At 31.9% G+C, this 21052-nt stretch overlaps 2 long non-coding RNA genes across 2 annotated transcripts; both read right to left on the reverse strand.

Moving 5' to 3' along the window:
• Window positions 1-1812: 1812 nt before the first annotated feature.
• On the reverse strand, window positions 1813-7980 carry LOC143058381 (uncharacterized). The gene is made up of 2 exons (XR_012973036.1): window positions 7877-7980; window positions 1813-6820 (listed from the first exon to the last, which is right to left on the reverse strand). It is a non-coding gene; the product is annotated as an uncharacterized LOC143058381 (long non-coding RNA).
• Window positions 7981-8921: 941 nt separating this feature from the next.
• On the reverse strand, window positions 8922-16048 carry LOC143058739 (uncharacterized). The gene is made up of 3 exons (XR_012973215.1): window positions 15739-16048; window positions 10711-10802; window positions 8922-9625 (listed from the first exon to the last, which is right to left on the reverse strand). It is a non-coding gene; the product is annotated as an uncharacterized LOC143058739 (long non-coding RNA).
• Between the last annotated feature and the right edge of the window lie 5004 nt (window positions 16049-21052).

Consider the following 21052-nt stretch of genomic DNA (forward strand, 5'->3'; position numbering starts at 1 on the left):
TCACTGAATGGTAAAGATTGGTTGGTAGTAAAAGTGAATATACATTGTTTATTGTATAAAACAATAAAAAAAACTTCATCAGCAACATTTTATATTGGCAAATTTCCAATGAAGTTATTTACATAAAGTTATTGGCAAATAAAAATAGAAAATGACATCATAGTCATGTCTGGCAAATTTCCAACATACATTATCTAAAAACATTTTAGATAAGATAAGGAAAAAAAGCTTCATCAGCAACATTTTATATTGGCAAATTTCCAATGAAGTTATTTACATAAAGTTATTGGCAAATAAAAATAGAAAATGACATCATAGTCATGTCTGGTAAATTTCCAACATATATTATCAACTACTATTCTATACAAAGAAAGATAACTCAAATTGAAAATTAATTGCTATTGCACAATATTGTGCAATTAGATATTTCTTGCTATTGTGCAATACTGTGCAATTGAAAATTTCTTGCTATTGCACAATACTTGATATGGAATCCTGATTTGGACCAACTTGAAAACTGGGCCCATAATCAAAAATCAAAGTACATATTTAGATAAAGCATATCAAATAAGCCCAAGAATTTAATTTTTGTTAAAATCAAACTTAGTTTAATTTTGGACCCTTTGGACCTTAATGTAGACCAATTTGAAAACTGGACCAAAAATTAAGAATCTACATACAGTTAGATTTGGCATATCAAAGAACCCATTTATTCAATTTTTGATGAAATCAAACAAAGTTTAATTTTGGACCCCCATTTGGACCAACTTGAAAACTAGGCCAATAATTAAAAATCTAAGTACATTTTTAAATTCAGCATATCAAAGAACCCCAAGGATTCAATTTTTGTTAAAATCAAACTAAGTTTAATTTTGGACCCTTTGGACCTTAATGTAGACCAATTTGAAAAAGGGACCAAAAATTAAGAATCTACATACATAGTTAGATTCGGCATATCAAAGAACCCCAATTATTCAATTTTTGATGAAATCACACAAAGTTCAATTTTGGACCCTTTGGGCCCCTTATTCCTAAACTGTTAGGACCAAAACTCCCAAAATCAGACCCAACCTTCCTTTTATGGTCATAAACCTTGTGTTTAAATTTCATTGATTTCTATTTACTTATACTAAAGTTATAGTGCGAAAACCAAGAAAATGCTTATTTGGGCCCTTTTTGGCCCCTAATTCCTAAAATGTTGGGACCAAAACTCCCAAAATCAATCCCAACCTTCCTTTTGTGGTCATAAACCTTGTGTTAAAATTTCATAGATTTCTATTCACTTTTACTAAAGTTAGAGTGCGAAAACTAAAAGTATTCGGACGACGACGACGACGACGACGAAGACGACGCAGACGACGACGCCAACGTGATAGCAATATACGACGAAAAAATTTTCAAATTTTGCGGTCGTATAAAAACATATGAGTTGGGGTGCAGATGCTTAGAAATGAGGTGGATAGCGTTACAGTGTGCATATATATGTACTTAGTCTGTAGGCTAAGAATGTGACATTTGTCATCAGAAGGAGCGTCAGACATATTGTCAAACGTGAAGCAGTCATTGATTTCATTTGGGGGAAGGAATGGTAACCCGAAAAAATGGAATAGCCATTTACCAATGATGCTTAATTTGTCTTTATACTCTGTGCTCAGCCCATGTAAAAGTATTAACTTACCTGTAACTTACCTGTCCAATTAGGAGAAAAAATAAAATCGGCGCAAATGAAAAAATAAATCTGCGCAATTGAAAGAATGAAAATTTTCAAAATCGGCGCAAATGTCATACGCCCGTCAATAAGATAAGATAAGATAAGATAAGAATTTTATTAATCTAATCAAGAACCCATAAAGGGCATCATTTTACAACACAATATGATTGGAAAAAGCAAAACAGAAAACTAATACCATACTATAACGTTATGGACAGGATCAGAGCCTAACACAACATGTGTTTTATATAACTATTATATTAAATCTTATAACAATAAAATATTTAAATTACTTCATATATTTTGTTTACATCTGGATCTTGTTTCTAAACCTTTAATAATGTAATTTCCTAGGCACATGAGAGTTGGTAAATGCTCATTTGTGAACAGCCAGAAATATTTCTTATCATTAGGTAGTTCTTTAAAATTAGTACAAAAAGTGATAACTTCATCAAATAATAATTTCCTCTGTTCATCATATAATGGACAATTTACTGTAAAATGAGTCTCATCTTCAATAGAATTTGATCCAAGTGATTTAAGCAGTGATGACATAGACGTTGAGTTCTCTATGTATTTTTTACTATATCTATCTTTTTTCAATTCTAAGATCATGAGCACTTATTCTCATTTTACATATAGCTCTTCTTATACTAAAATCTTTAATTGATAAATAAGCCTCCTTTACAAAGTCAGTCTTGAGGTTGAAATAATTTTCTAATTTACTATTACCTTGTAATAAGGTTTCAGATCTTTTGACTAACCAAAATGTTTTAAAACTATTACAAAGTTTACATTTTACAAATAATTAATAATTAATTTATTGAGCTTTGTATCTAAATTTTGTATATCAAGTGATTGAAGTACATATTTCATAGATGAATACCAACAATTAATGTTTTCTGTATCTAAAATTTTATAACATTCATAAGCATCATAAAGTAATCCTTTGTCCAACTTGTTAAGCCTGTGTACATATTTTACCATAGATATAATGACAGAAAAATAAAGAGGAAATCTTGCAACCTCTGATAACACTGCTAAATTTGAGGCTTTCTTATTTACACCAAGAATATACTTTAAATATCTGAAATGTGATTTTCCAAATAAACATTTATGTAGATTAATTCAAATAGATAATCACTTTTTTTCTTGCAAGCAGCAGAGTTCATTTTAAATGAACCCCAAATTTCACTACAATATAATAAAATTGGTTTTATTGTGTGATCATATAAATGAATTGCAGTATCAGTTCTTGGATTACAAGCTGACATGGATTTTTGTAATTTAAATTTTGCCTTTAACAATTTTTTGAATAGCTCTTCTTTCCCCTGTTGAAAAAGACCACTAGAAGTAAAGACTATCCCTAAATATTTACATTTATTAACACATTCTATAGCCTCTTTATCTAAATAAAATGATTCCTTCAAAAAAATTTCCAGGCTTGTTAAAAGTTAAAACTTTTGGTTTGGACAAGTTTACATCTAGACACCAGTCAATACAATAAGTATGCAACATATCAAGTCGGTTTTGAAGACCTTTTTTAGTGTTTGATAATACAATAATGTCATCAGCGTACATAAGACAATCAATTCTACGCCCATTGATATCAACAGCATCTGGACTTGGCTCAAATTTTGGAGGCAGATCATTAATGAAAAGCTTAAATAAGTTTGGACTTAGAACATCCCCTTGTCTTACCCCAACTAGTAAACTGAAAGATGGTGTTAATATATTGCCAACTTTCACAGACATTTCATTCTTGCTGTACATATCTTTTAAAATAGTATAAAATTTTCCAGATATGTTATTTTCCTATAATTTATATTTAATACCACAGTGTATGACCCTGTCGAAAGCCTTTTTAAAGTCCACAAAGCAAGCATAGATTTCCCCCTTTTTTGTTGGTATATTTGTCTAATATGGTTTTTAAAACAAACATATGATCAGATGTTCTACTCTTTTTTGAAAAACCAATCTGACATGGATGAATTATATTATTTTTATCAAGATGAATGTCAAGTCTTTTGTTAAGAATACTGTTAAATAATTTTCCAAGGCATGAATTTATTGCTATGCCTCTGTAATTTTCAGGTTTACTAGGACTCCCTGCTTTAAAAATTGGACATAAATAAGATAATGCCCATTGGCGAGGGTATTTTCCAGAACAGAATACTAAATTAAAAAGTTTCTGCAAAACAGGTGCAAATATACTTCCCCCTGATTTTAATATCTCATTTGGAATACCATCCAATCCTGCAGCTTTATTATTCTTTAGTTTATTAATAGCATCCAAAATTTCTTTTAGGGTTATTTTGTAAACTAGTTCACAAAAAGTTGGATTTTTTTCTAAATTTTATACTAAATTTTTTTTCTAAATTTTTCTAAATATAATACTTCCATGATCATACTAGCATATCAATACCGGAAATCTGACTTTTATCGATCAAAGATATTTTTTATGAGAATTAAAAGATAATAAGTTGTAGTTTTGGTTATTAAAGAAAAATGGGTATAACCTTGCATACGGTTGTAGTTCTATGACTGCCATTATAAAGTAATCTCAGATTTAGCGTTATTCAATATATTCTCTAGATCATATCAGTAGTCAAACTTACCGATGGTTATCTTTCCATGTCTTCATTTGGACAATGGTTGTTTTATTTCGTTGGACACTTAAATTCGTGGATAAAGTCATCCACGAAAACCACGAAAATTGGTATCCCACGAATAAAAGTACTTTCACAGTAAGTGGTCATAAACCAAGTCGTTATTACAAATAACCTTGTCGTGATAGCGATTTCAAATTAACTAAAAGATGCCACTAAACGGATTTACCACACATCAACACGTGCGAAACTTACTGTGTAAAAGGATATTTACAATATACATGCAACATATACGTTCACGAGACAGCTTTTTGGCATAAAAAAAATCCGTTGAATCACTCAACCTTCAACATAACACAAGTCCCTGGATAATATTTGCAAACTACATTTAGATTCCCTATGAAACATTCAGGTATTTTTTTTTTATATTTGGTCTGATTAAAAAAATCCCCCAAAAAACTTAATCACAATTTTGATCTTTCAAGAGCTGAAATAGAATGTGTGACCGAAATATGCATACCCATCCGCTATAGTGCCCTTCTCTTGCTTAACTTACAACTAGCACATTTATCCTTTTAATATATTTTTCTATATTTTTAAATTCGTCATATTTCAGTGAAGGTCTCATATACATTAGAATTCAGATTAAAATAGTAACTTTCATAAAATATTATTGGATCATTTTCGTAACGTTAAGTTTACACCATAAAGCTCAATCTGAAAAAGGGTCAAGCAATATTATAAACCCTATTGTATGTTTAACCCTTGTATATTTACATTTCATTAGAATATGAAAACTCAATGTTTATCTTTTTTCTTATCATCAATTCCATCAGCCAGTGTTCATTTTGTTTGATAAATATTGATAGATGTATAACCGTTGTTTATGACTAACAGTTCTCTTGTTTCATTGTTGTACGATAAACCAGTCGGCCGATTTATCCCGTCGTCTGCTGTCAAAACAATGTCATGTTTCTGTCCATCATTAGATATTTTATGTATGTTTTTTGATGTTTGTCCTGATACATACACATCACCACGGTAATCTACAGCTACACCAAAAGCACTTTTCAGGTTAGGACTGTTGTATATCTCACGTTCTTTTCCATCCGAAGAAACTAAGAATACTTTATCACTATTGTCGTCAGTACAATAGACATCACCATCCTGATTGGCACAGATCCTAAAAGGATCAAATGTTGTTTGTATTACTTTAATAACTTTACCATTGATATCCACAATTGTTAGAGTGTAAGGTTTATTTTTTACCCAGATCTTATCCTTTACACTGGTGATTCCTGTACAGGATCCTTCAACTTTAATAATCCTTCCAGGCTTCAATGATGTCAGGTCTATGATCTGGATACCTATATCATGAAGAGATACTACAGCGTGGTTTTTGTCATATAAGCATATATTGATTGGTACATAATCCAAATTAATCACGCTAGAGTTTGATCCATCAAGTTTACTAACAATAAGTTGTTTGCCGTTGTATTGACAGAGTAGTAACCTATCATCAGGAATAAAGCATCCACTAAAGATACATGTAGTTACTCCATTACCTAATTTCGTGGTCGGGAATGAATGTGTCAGTGACAACTTTCTTTCGTCCCTAACGAGAAATTGACCTTGTTGATCAATATCCAGTAAAGGCATTTGGACTTGGATATTTTCTACCGTTATTGTACCCAAGTCTGGGACTAGTTTACTGATGTTCGACTCAGATTCTGACGGATTATATTTAAGTATTGAAACAGTAGATGTTAGGATTTCTCTGATTTCTAATTCTTTCTGGTAAGTTTTTGCATCAAGACATTTTACCACCTGGAATAATTGGATTTCTGATGTGTGTTGCTTCAGTGATTTTAAATCACTTTTCCATGTAGCCAGCAAGTCAGAGCTGGATTGGATGCTTTTTTTGCTCCGGGACACACTCTCGGTACAGTTTTTGTAATTGTAGTCAATGTCTTTATGTATCTCTGTTTCTAGCCTATCTAAATGAGCAATAATGTTCTGCTTGAGCTCCGACACCCTATTCTTTATTTTGTTTCGATTTTTTTCTAAATCAACTAGTGTTGTCTCATTTTGACTCAGTATGTTCTCTGTAACTTGGCATAGGTTGGAAAGCCTTCTCTCTAGATCAGAAATAGCAGTGCCATCTTTCACGCCTCTAGCAGCTTTTTCAATTGAAATGATAGACTTGCAATGTTGATGTGATATCGGAACACATGAATTGCAGATTACTTTGTCATGTTGACAGCAGTACAGTATTATCTTTTGATCTGGATGATTCTTGCAGTTGTCGGACAATTTGAGGAGTGAAGAACTGAGTTGTTGTATTTCTTTCATTGATACTACCTTGTGAGGTGGGGACATCTTTTCGTGAACTCTGGAACACGCCTTACATACAAGTTCTCTGCAATCACTGCACCAAGCTACATCTGTAATGTCTTCACCACCGCGCTGACAACCAGCACAGAATTTACTGTCCGCCATTCTGTAAGAATAGAAAAATATAGCGTCTGTAGTTAAGATATTCACTAAAGTATGAAAATTGTGGCGGCCTTCTTTGACCTCAAATGATCGATAAAGATTACTTGTTAAATGTAGACATGGATAGTAGTACATCTTATTGAATTTTTCAAAGGAAATTATATCAAAACATTTTTATTCTTTTGATATGAGTGTTCAGCCTGAACTGTCTAAACTCCTTATGCGATAATGACCGAAAAGCTGCAGAAAAAAATGTGTAATCTAAATGTTTTGAATTCAAGAAAACAAAATTTATTGATTACCATGTCGAAATTAAATGTAAAACAATTAGAGAGTACCAAAAATCTTATCAATTACTTAGAACGAATAGTAGTTTATGATAATACTAATTTATTTCACAAGATAAATAAATAATAAAAAAAAAACACTATACAGAAAAATACATCTTGAGGAGGGGAAATAAAACATCATATATTACAGTCGTCATAAAAGACAAGTAAGAATTTATTTTAAACTTTTGAAAAAAAAATTCAATGAGAACGATATAGAAATATGCAAACTACTGTCATTCTTATATCGTGAGAAAACATAAAATAGTGCAATTTATCAACAGAAATATTAAGAATTAAAAAGGGGGAAGGGGTCCATTCACCTCACGCCTTTGTTAAAGAGAACTATCAAGATTATTATTGAAAACAATGATTTGTATTTTTCAGAGATTGACACTGTCGCTTTTCGAGTAAGGTAACTAAGCAAATAAAAAGGGAAAATTACTAGATGAACACAGCCTTAGTGTAACCGTGTTCATTTATTTTTTTTTCATTTTCTTTTCTTTATAATGATGCAATGAATATAACTTAAAGGTTTATTAAAGTCCGTATGCTACATGTACACGTATCTCAAATATACCACAATACGCCTTTGTAAGTAGGATTTAAATAATCATAACCTACATTTTTTATTATCTTGGTTACCAACGTAAATAAACAATTTGTATTTTCATCCTTATCATTAGAAGTTTGACTTTTCTATTTTTGATATGATTGTTTGTTTAACTTACCTATCCAGGTTCTTTTGAGGCAAAACTGGATTTTTTTGTTGTGTTTCTGATCAGCACAGTAAAATCACTTTCGTTTTCAGTGGGAATTTCCATTTTATTAAAGGGAAACAACTTAAGTGTACTAACGGTGATTTAACTGAATCGGCGCTAAAATTTAAATCGCATTCGTGTTTCTCATGTTTATGTTGATACGGAGAGAGATATAAACAGTCTCCGGGACAAGTTTGCAATTCCGCTGAGTGCAAAAGTTGTCACCTTCATTTTGGGAGTTAAGTCAAAATGAAGTTGATAACTTGGTTGGTATTAGTTCCCTGATATTTGTCCTAAAATTTTTTGGCTCTAGCACCACTGTAGAAAAAGTTATGCCCCTTTTTTCAACAATTTCCTCAGAGGAAAAGTAGTTTTCCTCAAGGGAAATCAAATTTCCCTAAAGGAAAAAGAGTTTTCCTCAAGGGAAATTGTTTTTTCCTCAAGGGAAATTGTTTTTTCCTCAAGGGAAAAAGATTTCCCTTAGGGAATTTACTGCATAAATATTTCCTTTGAGGAAATTCTATTTCCTTTGAGGAAATTCTTTTTCCTTTGAGGAAATTTGCGGCTTCAAATTTTCCTTTGAGGAAATTCTATTTCCTGTGAGGAAATTTGCGGCTTCAAATTTTCCTTTGAGGAAATACTTTTTCCTGTGAGGAAATTTGTAGCTTCAAATTTTCCTTGGAGGAAATACTTTTTCATGTGAGGAAATTTTTGACAAACACTTTTCCTTGAGGGAAAATTCAAGACAACAAATTTCCTCTAAGGAAATCATTGTTCTTCAATTTTCCTCTAAGGAAATTTCTGAACATCAAATTTCCCTTAAGGAAATGTTTTACCTTATTTTTACGCGTTTAACATTTCTTCACTATACCAAATTACCATGTATACAAACAGTATGAATATAATTTTTAAAAGACTGAATAATTGATACAAATGATATTTAAAACTTTTAATAAATGTTTGACTCAACATTTTAATGGCATTGAAAATTAATACAGTCTGACTGTTTAGGTCTAGATATTGTTCATACTTTTTATATAACTTTAACTTTGATTTATAGAAAAAATTTGTAGCAAAGGATTCTGTTTTCTTTGTAATTGTTTCAATGCAATACATTAAATATAAGCAACCAATTTGAATGTCATACCATTTGTGGTGTTCTTAAGAATTTGTTTATATTTGCAGATTAAATAATAAAATAGACACTTTTCCTGTTATTTTAAATTAAAATTTTCTACTGTTTCAGCTTGTGTACAGTTATTCAATCCACTACGTAAGAATTCAATGAATACATTATTCCATTCACTACACATTTTCCTTCAATTCTAAGACATTGTAAGAGAAAAGATTTTTGCAAATTGTTCTTCAATGATCTTCTGTCGTATATATGATATGAGGGAGCGATGTAAATGAGTGAATAAAACTGGTGTTCCTTTTTTCAATAACAAAATAGTATTTTTTCTGCATTTCTCCTTTCTTTCGACTAATATATATGTTGTTGCTTTTTTACAATAGTGTTTTTGTGTATCTATGATAGCACTCCATTTTGTTTATGGCCATCATCATGTGATTATGATGAAATTTCCTATTTCTTCTTTGCAGGAAAGCACACATTCCAGTTCAGATTAATCCAATTGCGCACTATGTAGATAAATTTCAACTTTAAGTTTCCTCTTCAGTAATGACCTATTGATCATGAAAACCAAGATGTCTAATCACCTATAAATACACAAAATAAACAAATAAAATGTTATAAATGGAGAGAGAAACAGCAATATAAGTTTATTTTGTCATGTTTATTAACATTTTAAATATATTTCCTTTCTTACTTGTGAATGCTTTTGTCTATAGTTCTTATATTAGTTGGTTTTGTGCATTTATCAATCTTTCAAGTTGAGGCAGTTTGTTCTTTAAATATATGTGTTGAGCTGTTAAACCACTGTCTAAAGTTAGGGTAGGGTTGAGTGCTATAAACCCGTTTTTTATTACATGCATTAGTTTTTATGGATTTTTAACTTAAGCTGTCAGTTACTGTGAGTACTTAACTTTGTGTCTTTTCAATTAAGGGAAATGTATAAATTTCTTGCTTACTGTAAACCAACTTATTTTGCGAGCGATTTATTATCACAAGCAATTTATTTTCGCATTTAGAAATATAACGCTCATATAAATCGTCGCCAATGTTTTTTATATGTATAATCTTTTCTTTTTAAAATACATTAAGTAAACTTGTAAAATGCAAAAAATAAATAGCTGCGATATATACTAGAAAGTATAAAACGCAAAATAAAGTATTCACGAAAAATTAGTTGGTTAACAGTAGTCCAGTCTGTGTTTGCAGGAAATTTACATCATTGGTTGTCTGGTGGAGAGTTGTCTTATTGGCAATCATGCCACATCGTATTTTTATATAGCCTTGCCATATTCCTATTGTGCCTGTCCAAAGTTCAGAGCCTGTAGTTTTTGTCAGTTTAGTCTTACACTAAAATTTAGTGGTTGTTGTTTTTGTTTCATACCGGTCATATTTATTTTTTGTAATTTGTTTTGTTATAAACTAGGCAATTAGTTTTACAGTTTGGATTGTTTTAATTTTTCATTTGAGGGTCTTTTATAGCTGCCTACTTTGACTATAGGGTATGGATTTTCTCATTATTGAAGGTCGTCACAGGCCTACAATTGCTTTCTCAAAGCCATGATCAATAGTTTTGATATTTAACATAATACCACATCTTTTAATTTTTATAGTAATCATGATAATCATCATTCAAGTTCAATAACTTTTTTAAAAATAAAAGTGGTCTTACCATTTATGTTTAGTTAAATTGCTTCTGCAAATTTTAAATTGCCTATCATTACTGCTGTTTATAATTTCTCTGTATCTTCTATAGTTCTTGTCCTATACATAAAAGAGTAAAAGTTATTATGGAATGACATCTTGCATCAATATTTTGTTTGCTGTTTAATGTACATGATGTATATTAATGTGTGTTTAATAAAAATCGGTACCATGAGTGCTTGATAAGCTTGTTGCCCTTTTAGCTGGTCTTTATGCTTTAAATGAATTTTAATGATCAACTAGAAAAACTATGAGCACTGCGCAAATAAGACCCCCCAACCCCCTCCAAAAAAAAAAAGGACATGCACACACAGTGGTATTCATTGACATAAAACATGAAGATAATTTGGCTCCATTTAGAGATATCTCAAATGACTATAAGTTTAAAGCTGTGATTTTTTAACAAATACATTTCTAAAACCTTCCAAAGTTTGAAATTTGACAGATTTTAAATAACTTTCCAACAACTAAAGTTCCTTAACTCTGCATCTTGTACAAAAATATACATGATCAATAGGGGATGATACTCCAGCTTGCATATTATTCGAAGTTTTAAAGGAACATAACTGAAGAACGGTAAAAGTTTTACTACCAAAATTTGAAATTGATCTGATTTTGTAGTAAAAAGTATTGTTTTAAAGTTTAATAAATTTGGTTGAGGTAAACTCAAGTTAGAGGACGGAAACGAAAAATTTATCATTTTTCCATTTTTAAAAAAACATAAATCTAGAATAGCATGAATAGTAAAAGAGACACTACCAAAATTCAAACTTAATCTGTATTTTGTGGTGATTGTGTATAAGTTTCATAACATTTGGTTGAGACAAACTAAAGTTTAGAGAACGGGAAACCAAAAATTCAGCATTTTTTTTCCCATTTGTAAGGGGCATAACTCTAGTACAGTAACACTGACATCACCAAAATTCAAACTTGATCTGAGTATTGTGATAACAAGCTTTTGTAAAAGTTTAATGAAATTTGGTTGAGACAAACTAAAGTACTGTAAGAGAACAAACAAGAGGCTCTCAAGAGCCTGAATCGCTCACCTGGTAAACAATGTCTTCGGCCATGTTTTTTGACGAAATAGAAAATAAAACACAAACTTTATTTTATATACCCTACTGATCATTCAAATGAAGTTTGGTTGAATTTGGTTGGGTAGTTTTAGAGGAGAAGATTTTTTAAAGTTAGCAAATATGATGAACAGATTGTGAAAAATTGTCATTAAAGGACAATAACCCCTTAAGGGGTCAATTGACAATTTTGGTCATATTAACTTATTTGTAGATCTTACTTTGCTGATCATTTTTGCTGTTTACAGTTTATCTTTATCTATAATAATATTCAAGATAATGACCAAAAACTGCAAAATTTCCTTAAAATTACCGATTAAGTGGCAGCAACCCAACAATGGGTTGTTTGATTCATCTGAAAATTTCAAGGCTGATAGATCTTGACCTAATTAACATTTTACCCCAGTCAGATTTGCTTTAAATGCTTTAGCTTTTGAGATATAAGCCAAAAACTGCATTTGACCCCTATGTTCTATTTTAAGTAACGGCGGCCATGTTTTTTGACAGATCAAAAATCAAGCACAAACTTTGTGCAGGATAATCTAAGGAACAATTATGCTAAGTTTCATCCAAATTCATTCAGTAGTTTCAGAGGAGAAGATGTTTGTAAAATTGTTAACGACGACAGACGACGACGACGGACGCCAAGTGATGAGAAAAGCTCACATTTCCTTTTAGGAAAGGTGAGCTAAAAACTGCAAAATGTCCTTAAAATTACCAATTCAGGGGCAGCAACCTAGCAACGTGTCGTCCGATCCATCTGAATATTTTAGGGCAGATAGATTTTGACCTGATAAACAATTCAACCACAGTCAGATTTGATCTTAATGCTTTGGTTTTTGACATTTTACCCCTATGTTCTACTTTTAGCCGCGGCAGCCATCTTGTTTGGATGGCCGAGTCACCGGACATATTTTCCAAACTGCATACCCAAAAGATGATTGTGGCCAAGTTTGGATTAATTTGGCCCAGGAGTTTCAGAGGAGAAGATTTTTGTAAAAGATTACTAAGATTTACGAAAAATGGTTAAAAATTGACTATAAAGGGCAATAACTCCTAAAGGGGTCAACTGACCATTTCGGTAATGATGACTTATTTGTAAATCTAACTTTGCTGAACATTATTGCTGTTTACAGTTTATCTTTATCTATAATAATATTCAAGATAATAACCAAAACAGCAAAATTTCCTTAAAATTACCAATTCAGGGGCAGCAACCCAACAATGGGTTGTCAAATTCATCTGAAAATTTCAGGGCAGATAGATCTTGACCTGATTAACAATTTAACCCTGTCAGATTTGCTCTAAATGCTTTGGTTTTTGAGTTATAAGCCAAAAACTGCATTTTACCCCTATGTTCTATTTTTAGCCATGGCGGCCATTTTGGTTGGTTGGCCAGGTCACCGGACACAATTTTCAAACTACATACCCCAATGATGGTTGTGGCCATGTTTAGTTCAATTTGGCCCAGGTAGTTTCAGAGGAGAAGATTTTTGTAAAAGATAACTAAGATTTACGAAAAATGGTTAAAAATTTACTATAAAGGGCAATAACTCCTAAAGGGGTCAACTGACCATTTGGGTAATGATGACTTATTTTGAGGTCTTACTTTGCTGAACATTATTGCTGTTTACAGTTTATCTCTATCTATAATAATATTCATGATAATAACCAAAAACAGCAAAATTTCCTTAAAATTTCCAATTCAGGGGCAGCAACCCAACAATGGGTTGTCCGATTCATCTGAAAATTTCAGGGCAGATCGATCTTGACCTGATAATCAATTTTACACCCATGTCAGATTTGCTCTAAATGCTTAGGTTTTTGAGTTATAAGCCAAAAACTGCATTTGACCGCTATGTTCTATTTTTAGCAATGGCGACCATGTTTGTTGATAGATCAAAACTTCGGATACAATTTATAAACTAGATACCCTAAGGAACATTCAGTTAAAGTTTGGAGGTATTTGGCCTAGTAGTTTTAGAGGAGAAGATTCTTGAAATAGTTTATGACGACAGACGACGACGGACGACGACGGACACCAAGTGATGGCATAAGCTCACTTGGCCCTTTGGGCCATGTGAGCTAAAAACAACTTTGGGACAGACGGACAGACGATCAAGTGTTAAACTTAATGACCCCTCCACTATGGGTCATGAAAATGAAAAGGGAGTTTATGCAAGATATAAAAACGATTCACCAAAGTTTCATTAAAATTGGTGAGAGCATTCTTGAGACTATCCAAATCCCAATAGTACAATGACATATATATATATATCAGAATTTTGAAAATTGAAAGGAAAATTATCATGATTATGTTATACAAAAATAATTCACCAAGTTTCATGAAAATTGCTCAAAGAATTATTAATAGTATACTGGAAAAATCACCCCTTTTATGAATAAAATCCCTTACTTTAAATTGCAAATTTAAAATCTTTAAAAATTAAAAAGGAGCTTAATTATATCAATAGATAATTCATCAAAGTTTTATGAAAATTTTATGATTAATGTATTCTAATTCCAAGACTATCTATATAAGACATGGTTTGTTGAATTAAAAAAGTTGGAATACAGTACCTGCTAGAATTCAGGAGAATTAGCAAATCAGGCCATCTTCTAGATTATCAGACAATTGACTGTAGAAAAGGAATTTTCTTTTTCTTATTTAGCTATTTGTTATCTCTGTCCTTAATACATTGTAATATCTACTGAACTAAGCCAATTTTTTCACGTATTTTTTTTGTCTTTTCTCTCTTGTTATTTAACATAACAAAAAAAAACCAAATAGAAACTGACAATGCCAAGGCAAAACATAAGATGCAGAAAAGAAAAACAAAACAAAACACTAAGCAACACCAACATCACCCAAAAACTAGTGTTGAATTCATGTGCTCTGTCAGTCAGTGAGAGTAGGCAGATCATGACCCACTATATTTATGCTTAAAAACCTAAAAATCATAGAGTCATGAGAGTAGTAAACATATTTTGTAAATACTTGATTAAAATGTTGTCATAAATAGCATAGACACCTCTTAGTTTTGAGAACCACATGTGTTAATTGTGCGAGTATAATTATGATAATCATGCACCAGATTGACTTTTAAAAGCCTATATATTGAAATTTTCTGAAAATATTGCATGCATTTATTAATATGACCAATTTTAAGAAATGCACAAACATGACAAAGATGCAAGATGATTAATATAATTGTAATTTCAGGAATTTAAAGTAAGGGCTTTTAACCCCACTGCATTTTGCACTTTTCCCAAGTCAGGAGCCAGAAGTTATGGCCTTTGTGACCGTTGTATGATTTTTATTTTAGTTACTTTTTTTTATATTGAGAAGTTTAGTGTGACGTCCATTATCACTCAACTAGTATACATTTTTGTTTAATGGCAAGCTAAAGCATGCGGCGATGCCTCACAGGCACGGATCCAGGGGGGTCAGAGGGTTGGAACCCCCCTTTTTTTTTGGACGATCAATGCATTTGAATGGGGACATGTAGTTAGAACCACCACCCCCCCTTTTGTCCTGGGTTAGGAACCCCTCCTTTAAATGGCTGAATCCACCCCAGCCTCAGGTTGTGGGATTTTCTCATTGCATTGAAGACCCATTGGTGACCTTTGGCTGTTATCTGCTCTTTGGTCAGGTTGTTATCTCTTTGACACATTCCCCATTTCCATTTTCAATTTTATTTTCAGTTCTATTATAAAAGTTAGACTTCTTGTTGATTTGGTTTCACATTTCGGCTTCGTCGGAGGAAAGCGTGCCGTTCCAGAAATAAACTAGCCTTGCAAGACGTCATAATTGTTTTCACCAACATCAACATTGTAAAGATTGTCGCACTGTGGAAGAAATGAGTTTGGCGCGTTAACAAAAATATAATTGTCTGTGCTGACAGGTTAGTATGTGTGCATACCAATATTTAAATTTTCTAAGCCTTCTTTTTGAATACTTTGTCCATTTCTTGGTAAAATACTGTCAGACCTCGAGTGCTGTTGTTTTACAAAAATGATCAAGTAATGTAGGGGAAAGAAACTAACTTAAAAGACCAAAATAAGCCACAACTAATGGGGGTCTCATTGGGGGTTCTGTTCACGGATCCCGATTAGTTACTAATTTTTTTTAAAGTTTTTAGATTCCCGCATCCCGCTTACACTAAGGTAAGTAAGCAATTCTGATATTTTTGTAATTTCCCGTGTCCCGCTAAACTTCATTTCCCGTTTTCACGGCACAATAATTTGACTTGCAAGGCCGTAGGGCATGCCTGTTTAAAGTGAGGCCATTCGCCGAGCGGAACGAGGCGAAAAATTTTGGGGCTTTTTTTTAGGGTGGTTCGGGTGCCTGAAACGGGGGAAGCTTTTTCCAGCATTACCATCTATGGTAAAAGATAAAAAATATAACAGAAATGCGTTTTTTTTTTTATTAACTAGCCTAGTAAGTAACAAATCAAGTTTCAATATTAAAGTTATTTAACTGGATTTTTGACGTTCTAATCTCACAAGTGATGCACAAGTTGTCTGTAAACATTCCGCTGGAAGACTTACCTGGACACATTATTCTGCTGGAAGACCGATACCTGGACACATTATTCTACCAATTTTTAAGTCATTGGTTTGACCTACCAGGGTTCGAACCAACGACCTACCGCACTCGAATCAATTGAACACGCTTGCATACAACCAGACAATGCTGATCATTAACAGAAAAAGAAACACGAAAAATAATGTTTTCAAACAATACCAAAAATATATTTCATTCTTTTATTTAAGATAAATAAAAATCAAGAATTGCCTTATACAATAAAGACTTCCATAGAAAACGCGCTTCATGATTTTGTGTAAATTATTTATGAATAATTATTATATGTTTGGCCAATGAATCATTTTAGTGTAAAGATTAATAACTATTGCGTTATCAATTTAAAAATGAACCAAGGAAAGTAATAAGCCAGCATACTTATAGGGGGTGTTTATACTCATGAGTTACCTTTTCATATTTTTTCTCTTTAAAGAACCCATCTTCAACCAGTTTTGTAACGACATTAAGATTTGTTTCAATTTTTTATTTTGATTTGTATTCGGAACACTTATTTTTTTACCTTCATCGCTATGGTAAAAGCTGCAATCGCTGCTGCAGATTGGACATATTGTATGTAGTAGTGTGCTGGTAGATAATTTGAAACGCGAAACTCGAATATTGATAATGTAAAATACATAATTTAAAAAAAATGACACTTTAAAAGTTTGGTCGTCGTTTCAAAAGTGAGGCATTTGCCTCATTTGCCTCCATTACGCTACGGCCCTGACTTGAACATGTGTCACGCTTACAAAAAACCCACCTCGACAATCCCGCGTCCCGCTCAGACCCCCCGAATAGGTACATAAATAGTTTACTATGCAGTCAGTAGCCAAATACACATGAATATACTTTTAGACGACCTGGCTTAGACTCATATACAGAAAAATCGAAAATACTCATCAGTAAAGAACATTTTAGATCACTTAACATTTTAATAGATTTTATAACTTAAAATTTACGACCATATAGATTTTAAAGATCATTTAATCGAAAGATGATAACTTGTCAATGAGCACCTGTAACCCGGTACTGCATTTTTTTTTTGCACGCGTCAAGAAACAGTTAAAGTGCCGGGATCTAGATCTGACAGAGCTTTGAAGAGCTTATTTTCTCGTATGATCTATGTCTGGTACTGTAAATGTATTATATATATTTATCACAAAAAGCTAGTGCTATTTTTTTTCTTTTAGTATGAAGCCCCACCCCTCCTTCAGCTTATCTGATTAATTTACGATCACTCTGAATAAAGAAAGTAAGAAAGTCACAACTCTTAAATCAGGTATTTTAAATTCTGGTCGATAGTTGTCTCATTACGAATCATTTAAATATTTACATCTCCTTATTTTTTATACAGCACAAAAGATACATAATATATCACACTCAAGTCAATCTGCATGTAAAAAAAAAAACCAAAAAAAAACCCTACCAAATGACTAGTAGTCTATAAAAACAACTATAGCATTCCAAAATATATAATTTGTAAAGACTTGCATGCAATTAGGCTTATAGCTCTATATTCCTATAGATCTCATAACTTTACGATTAAAAGGCAGATTATGTGTCACAGGCACCTGTCTCAGAAATTTTTTTTCCTATATACCTTAATATTAAGGTATATAGGAATTTGCCTGTGTTATGTGTGTGTAAGTTTATCAGAAAATTTCAGAGAGACACGTCCTAATCAGGTGATATCAAAATACCGTGCAATTTACAAATTCAGATCTTCTGCCTGTTGTATATTGCTATATTACTATGATTGTATATTGCCAAACTCCAACATTTAACAAATCACATCATTAATATACATGTTTGGTGCGGATGGAAGAAATTCAATATTGATTCTTCAAGAGACAAGTAAATGTTGGAGATACTCATTTCCTATTGTAATATACTGATTAATGTCGGGTGCGCCTAAACAGTGCTAAAAAAAATAATGTATGTTCAGGAAGAAAACGCAGTGCGATACGAGAACTTAAGTTTTTACATACATAGTCAATTTGAAATTTCCAGTCCAAATTTTTGTCAATATATACACCCAAAAGTTTCTGTATTTCAACGGGTGTGATTGGGCTATCTTGTATACATATATTCATATCATTTCCTAGCAAAGTCCGTTTCTTATTTGTTCCAATCAACATAGAAGTAGTTTTAAGGGATTTATAACCATCCTACTGTTCAGACACCAATTATTTATGGTGTTGGCATCGTAATTTAGTTTCCTTTCTATCTCTTCCTTATTTGTTCCATATGTATGAAGTGTTGTATCATCAGCATACATATCAATGGCTGTATGAGTGGTTTCTAAAGTCATGTCATTTATGAATAAGACAAACAAAAGGGGACCTAAAATGGATCCTTGGGGAACCCCATATTTGATACATTTAGATACTGAGGCTGTATTACCAGAGCACACTTTTTGTTTTCTATTAGACAGGTACGACTCGAACCATTTTATTGAATGATAAGATACTTTGTATAAATGTAATTTATGGCAGAGAATGGTGTGATTAACGAGATCAAATGCCTTTTTTAAATCTAGAAAGATTATACTTGATGCACCAATACTAACACCTAGTATAAATTTATTTAAAGAGCTAAAGTGGTTGAATTTCAAATCTCGAATTTCATATCATAAACTTATTCTTGTTCATAAAATTCTAAACGATAAAGCACCTGATTACTTAAAGGAACTCTGTTGTCCAATTGTTAACCTACATAGTAGAAATCTAAGGTCATCTGCAAATAATAATTTAGCTGTTGTACGACCGAACACAAATTCAATGAAGAAATCTTTTGCATATACCTCATCTATACTTTGGAATAAACTACCAAATGAAATAAAATGTTGTGAAAACCTGGACACTTTTAAACAAAAATGTGTTGATTTCTTGTCTATAAATGATTTATATAACAACTTACTCAAATGTTCTAATGATTTGAATGTTATGTATATATATATATCAATGAATTTATTTTTCTCTTGTTCTACAGACAGTTTATAGTTAGTATGAATAGTGCATTTACATAATATGTTAGAAACTGTAAGCTTTGTAATATTTGTACTGTTTGTTCTTTGTGAGGGCCTCAAGGTAGATTAGCGAAAGCTAATTGAGTCACCCTCTGTAAATAAAGTCATTACTTACTTACTTAACAAATTAACAAAATAAACAATAAATACGAGAGGTAGGTCTTGTAATTGAGACCGCCCGTAATACGGTCGGAATATTTCGACTGCCACTGAAAAAGGAGGGACAGAAAATTGGCCTTATACAAGGCTACTAATACAGACCCATTAGCGGTGTGTAGAAATACCGCAAAGGACTTTTTAGTGCACTAGGAAGTAAGTTTTTACACTAAGGACATTAAAACGATGTTATAAGACCCCAAAGAACATGGATGTAAGAGGATATGAGTATATACCTCACATTTATAAAGTTTGGTGTCAATAGATGTTGTAATTTTGAAGTTAAATAACTTTTTAATCAGCGCGTGCCACTCGGCACGTGACCAACGGCTTATCGCAAATTCGGAATTTCCCAATCATCATGTTCAATCAACCTTATCCAAAAAACAATTGTCTCTTGATCGTTACTAATTGATTAATTGTCTTTCGTTATTTTTTTTTAAAAAGGCGATCTCTTTGATCAGATGTTTTTTGTAAGCCAGCATTGATACAACAATTAGTGGCGCTTAAAGTATCCAAACAGCAGGTAATTGCCTTGGCTGTACAGTGCGAGTCTTAACGGCAAACTCCAGCTTGACTAGTTCGTGGAGCGTTTTCACAAATTCTGGTATACTTTGTGGATCCCAGCTCCTCACCTGTTTGCGCAGAGATTATCTTATGCGGTTGTTTTTTGGTTCATTTTCAAAACTTATATCATATGAAGAAAATTTTTTACCTATATATTTCAGGACAAATACGAATAAATTTTTACTAAATGCAACCAATATAAATAAGAAGATGTGGTATGATTGGAGATATGAGACAACTCTTCACAAGAGACAAAATGACACAGAAATAAATAATCATAAGTCACACTACGGCCTTCAACAGTGAGTAAAGCACATACCACATAGTTATTATTTCATAAATTATTTCATACAATATTTTTTTTATGTTTAACAGACAATTCGATAAAAAAAAAAATGTGAGTCTTTTATTTATTTGAAAATGAAACTTAATCTGACTAAAGTTCGTTAGATAATTTTTAACCTTCTTTTCCTTTTAGAATAAAAATGTCGATTTTTGTTTTCTCAATTCAATCGCAATTCGTATACTATGTATATTATAATCAAATTAAATATTTATTTTATTTATTTATTTATTATATCAAAGACATATATACATATATATGTGTATATATGTCTCTGATTATATATAGCATTAATTAAAAAGTGGAAAAGCAATCATCATGATTTATATGTTTTTTTTCGGAATTTACTCATAATTTTAGTTGAAGCCATTTGTATATACACGCATCTTTGTCTGAATTAAAATAAAAACAAAACACTTATAAATATTTCTATTCCTTTTTTGTCTTAGTGACTCTTACATAAACATTTTAACATAAACAAGCTGACCACACTCTAACTTCTTAGTTGGTCACATCAAAGTCGTGCACCTATGGCAAATAGATTTGTCGGGAAATAAA

Source organism: Mytilus galloprovincialis, chromosome 14, assembly GCF_965363235.1.
Source record: "Mytilus galloprovincialis chromosome 14, xbMytGall1.hap1.1, whole genome shotgun sequence".
NCBI classification, from domain to species: domain Eukaryota; kingdom Metazoa; phylum Mollusca; class Bivalvia; order Mytilida; family Mytilidae; genus Mytilus; species Mytilus galloprovincialis.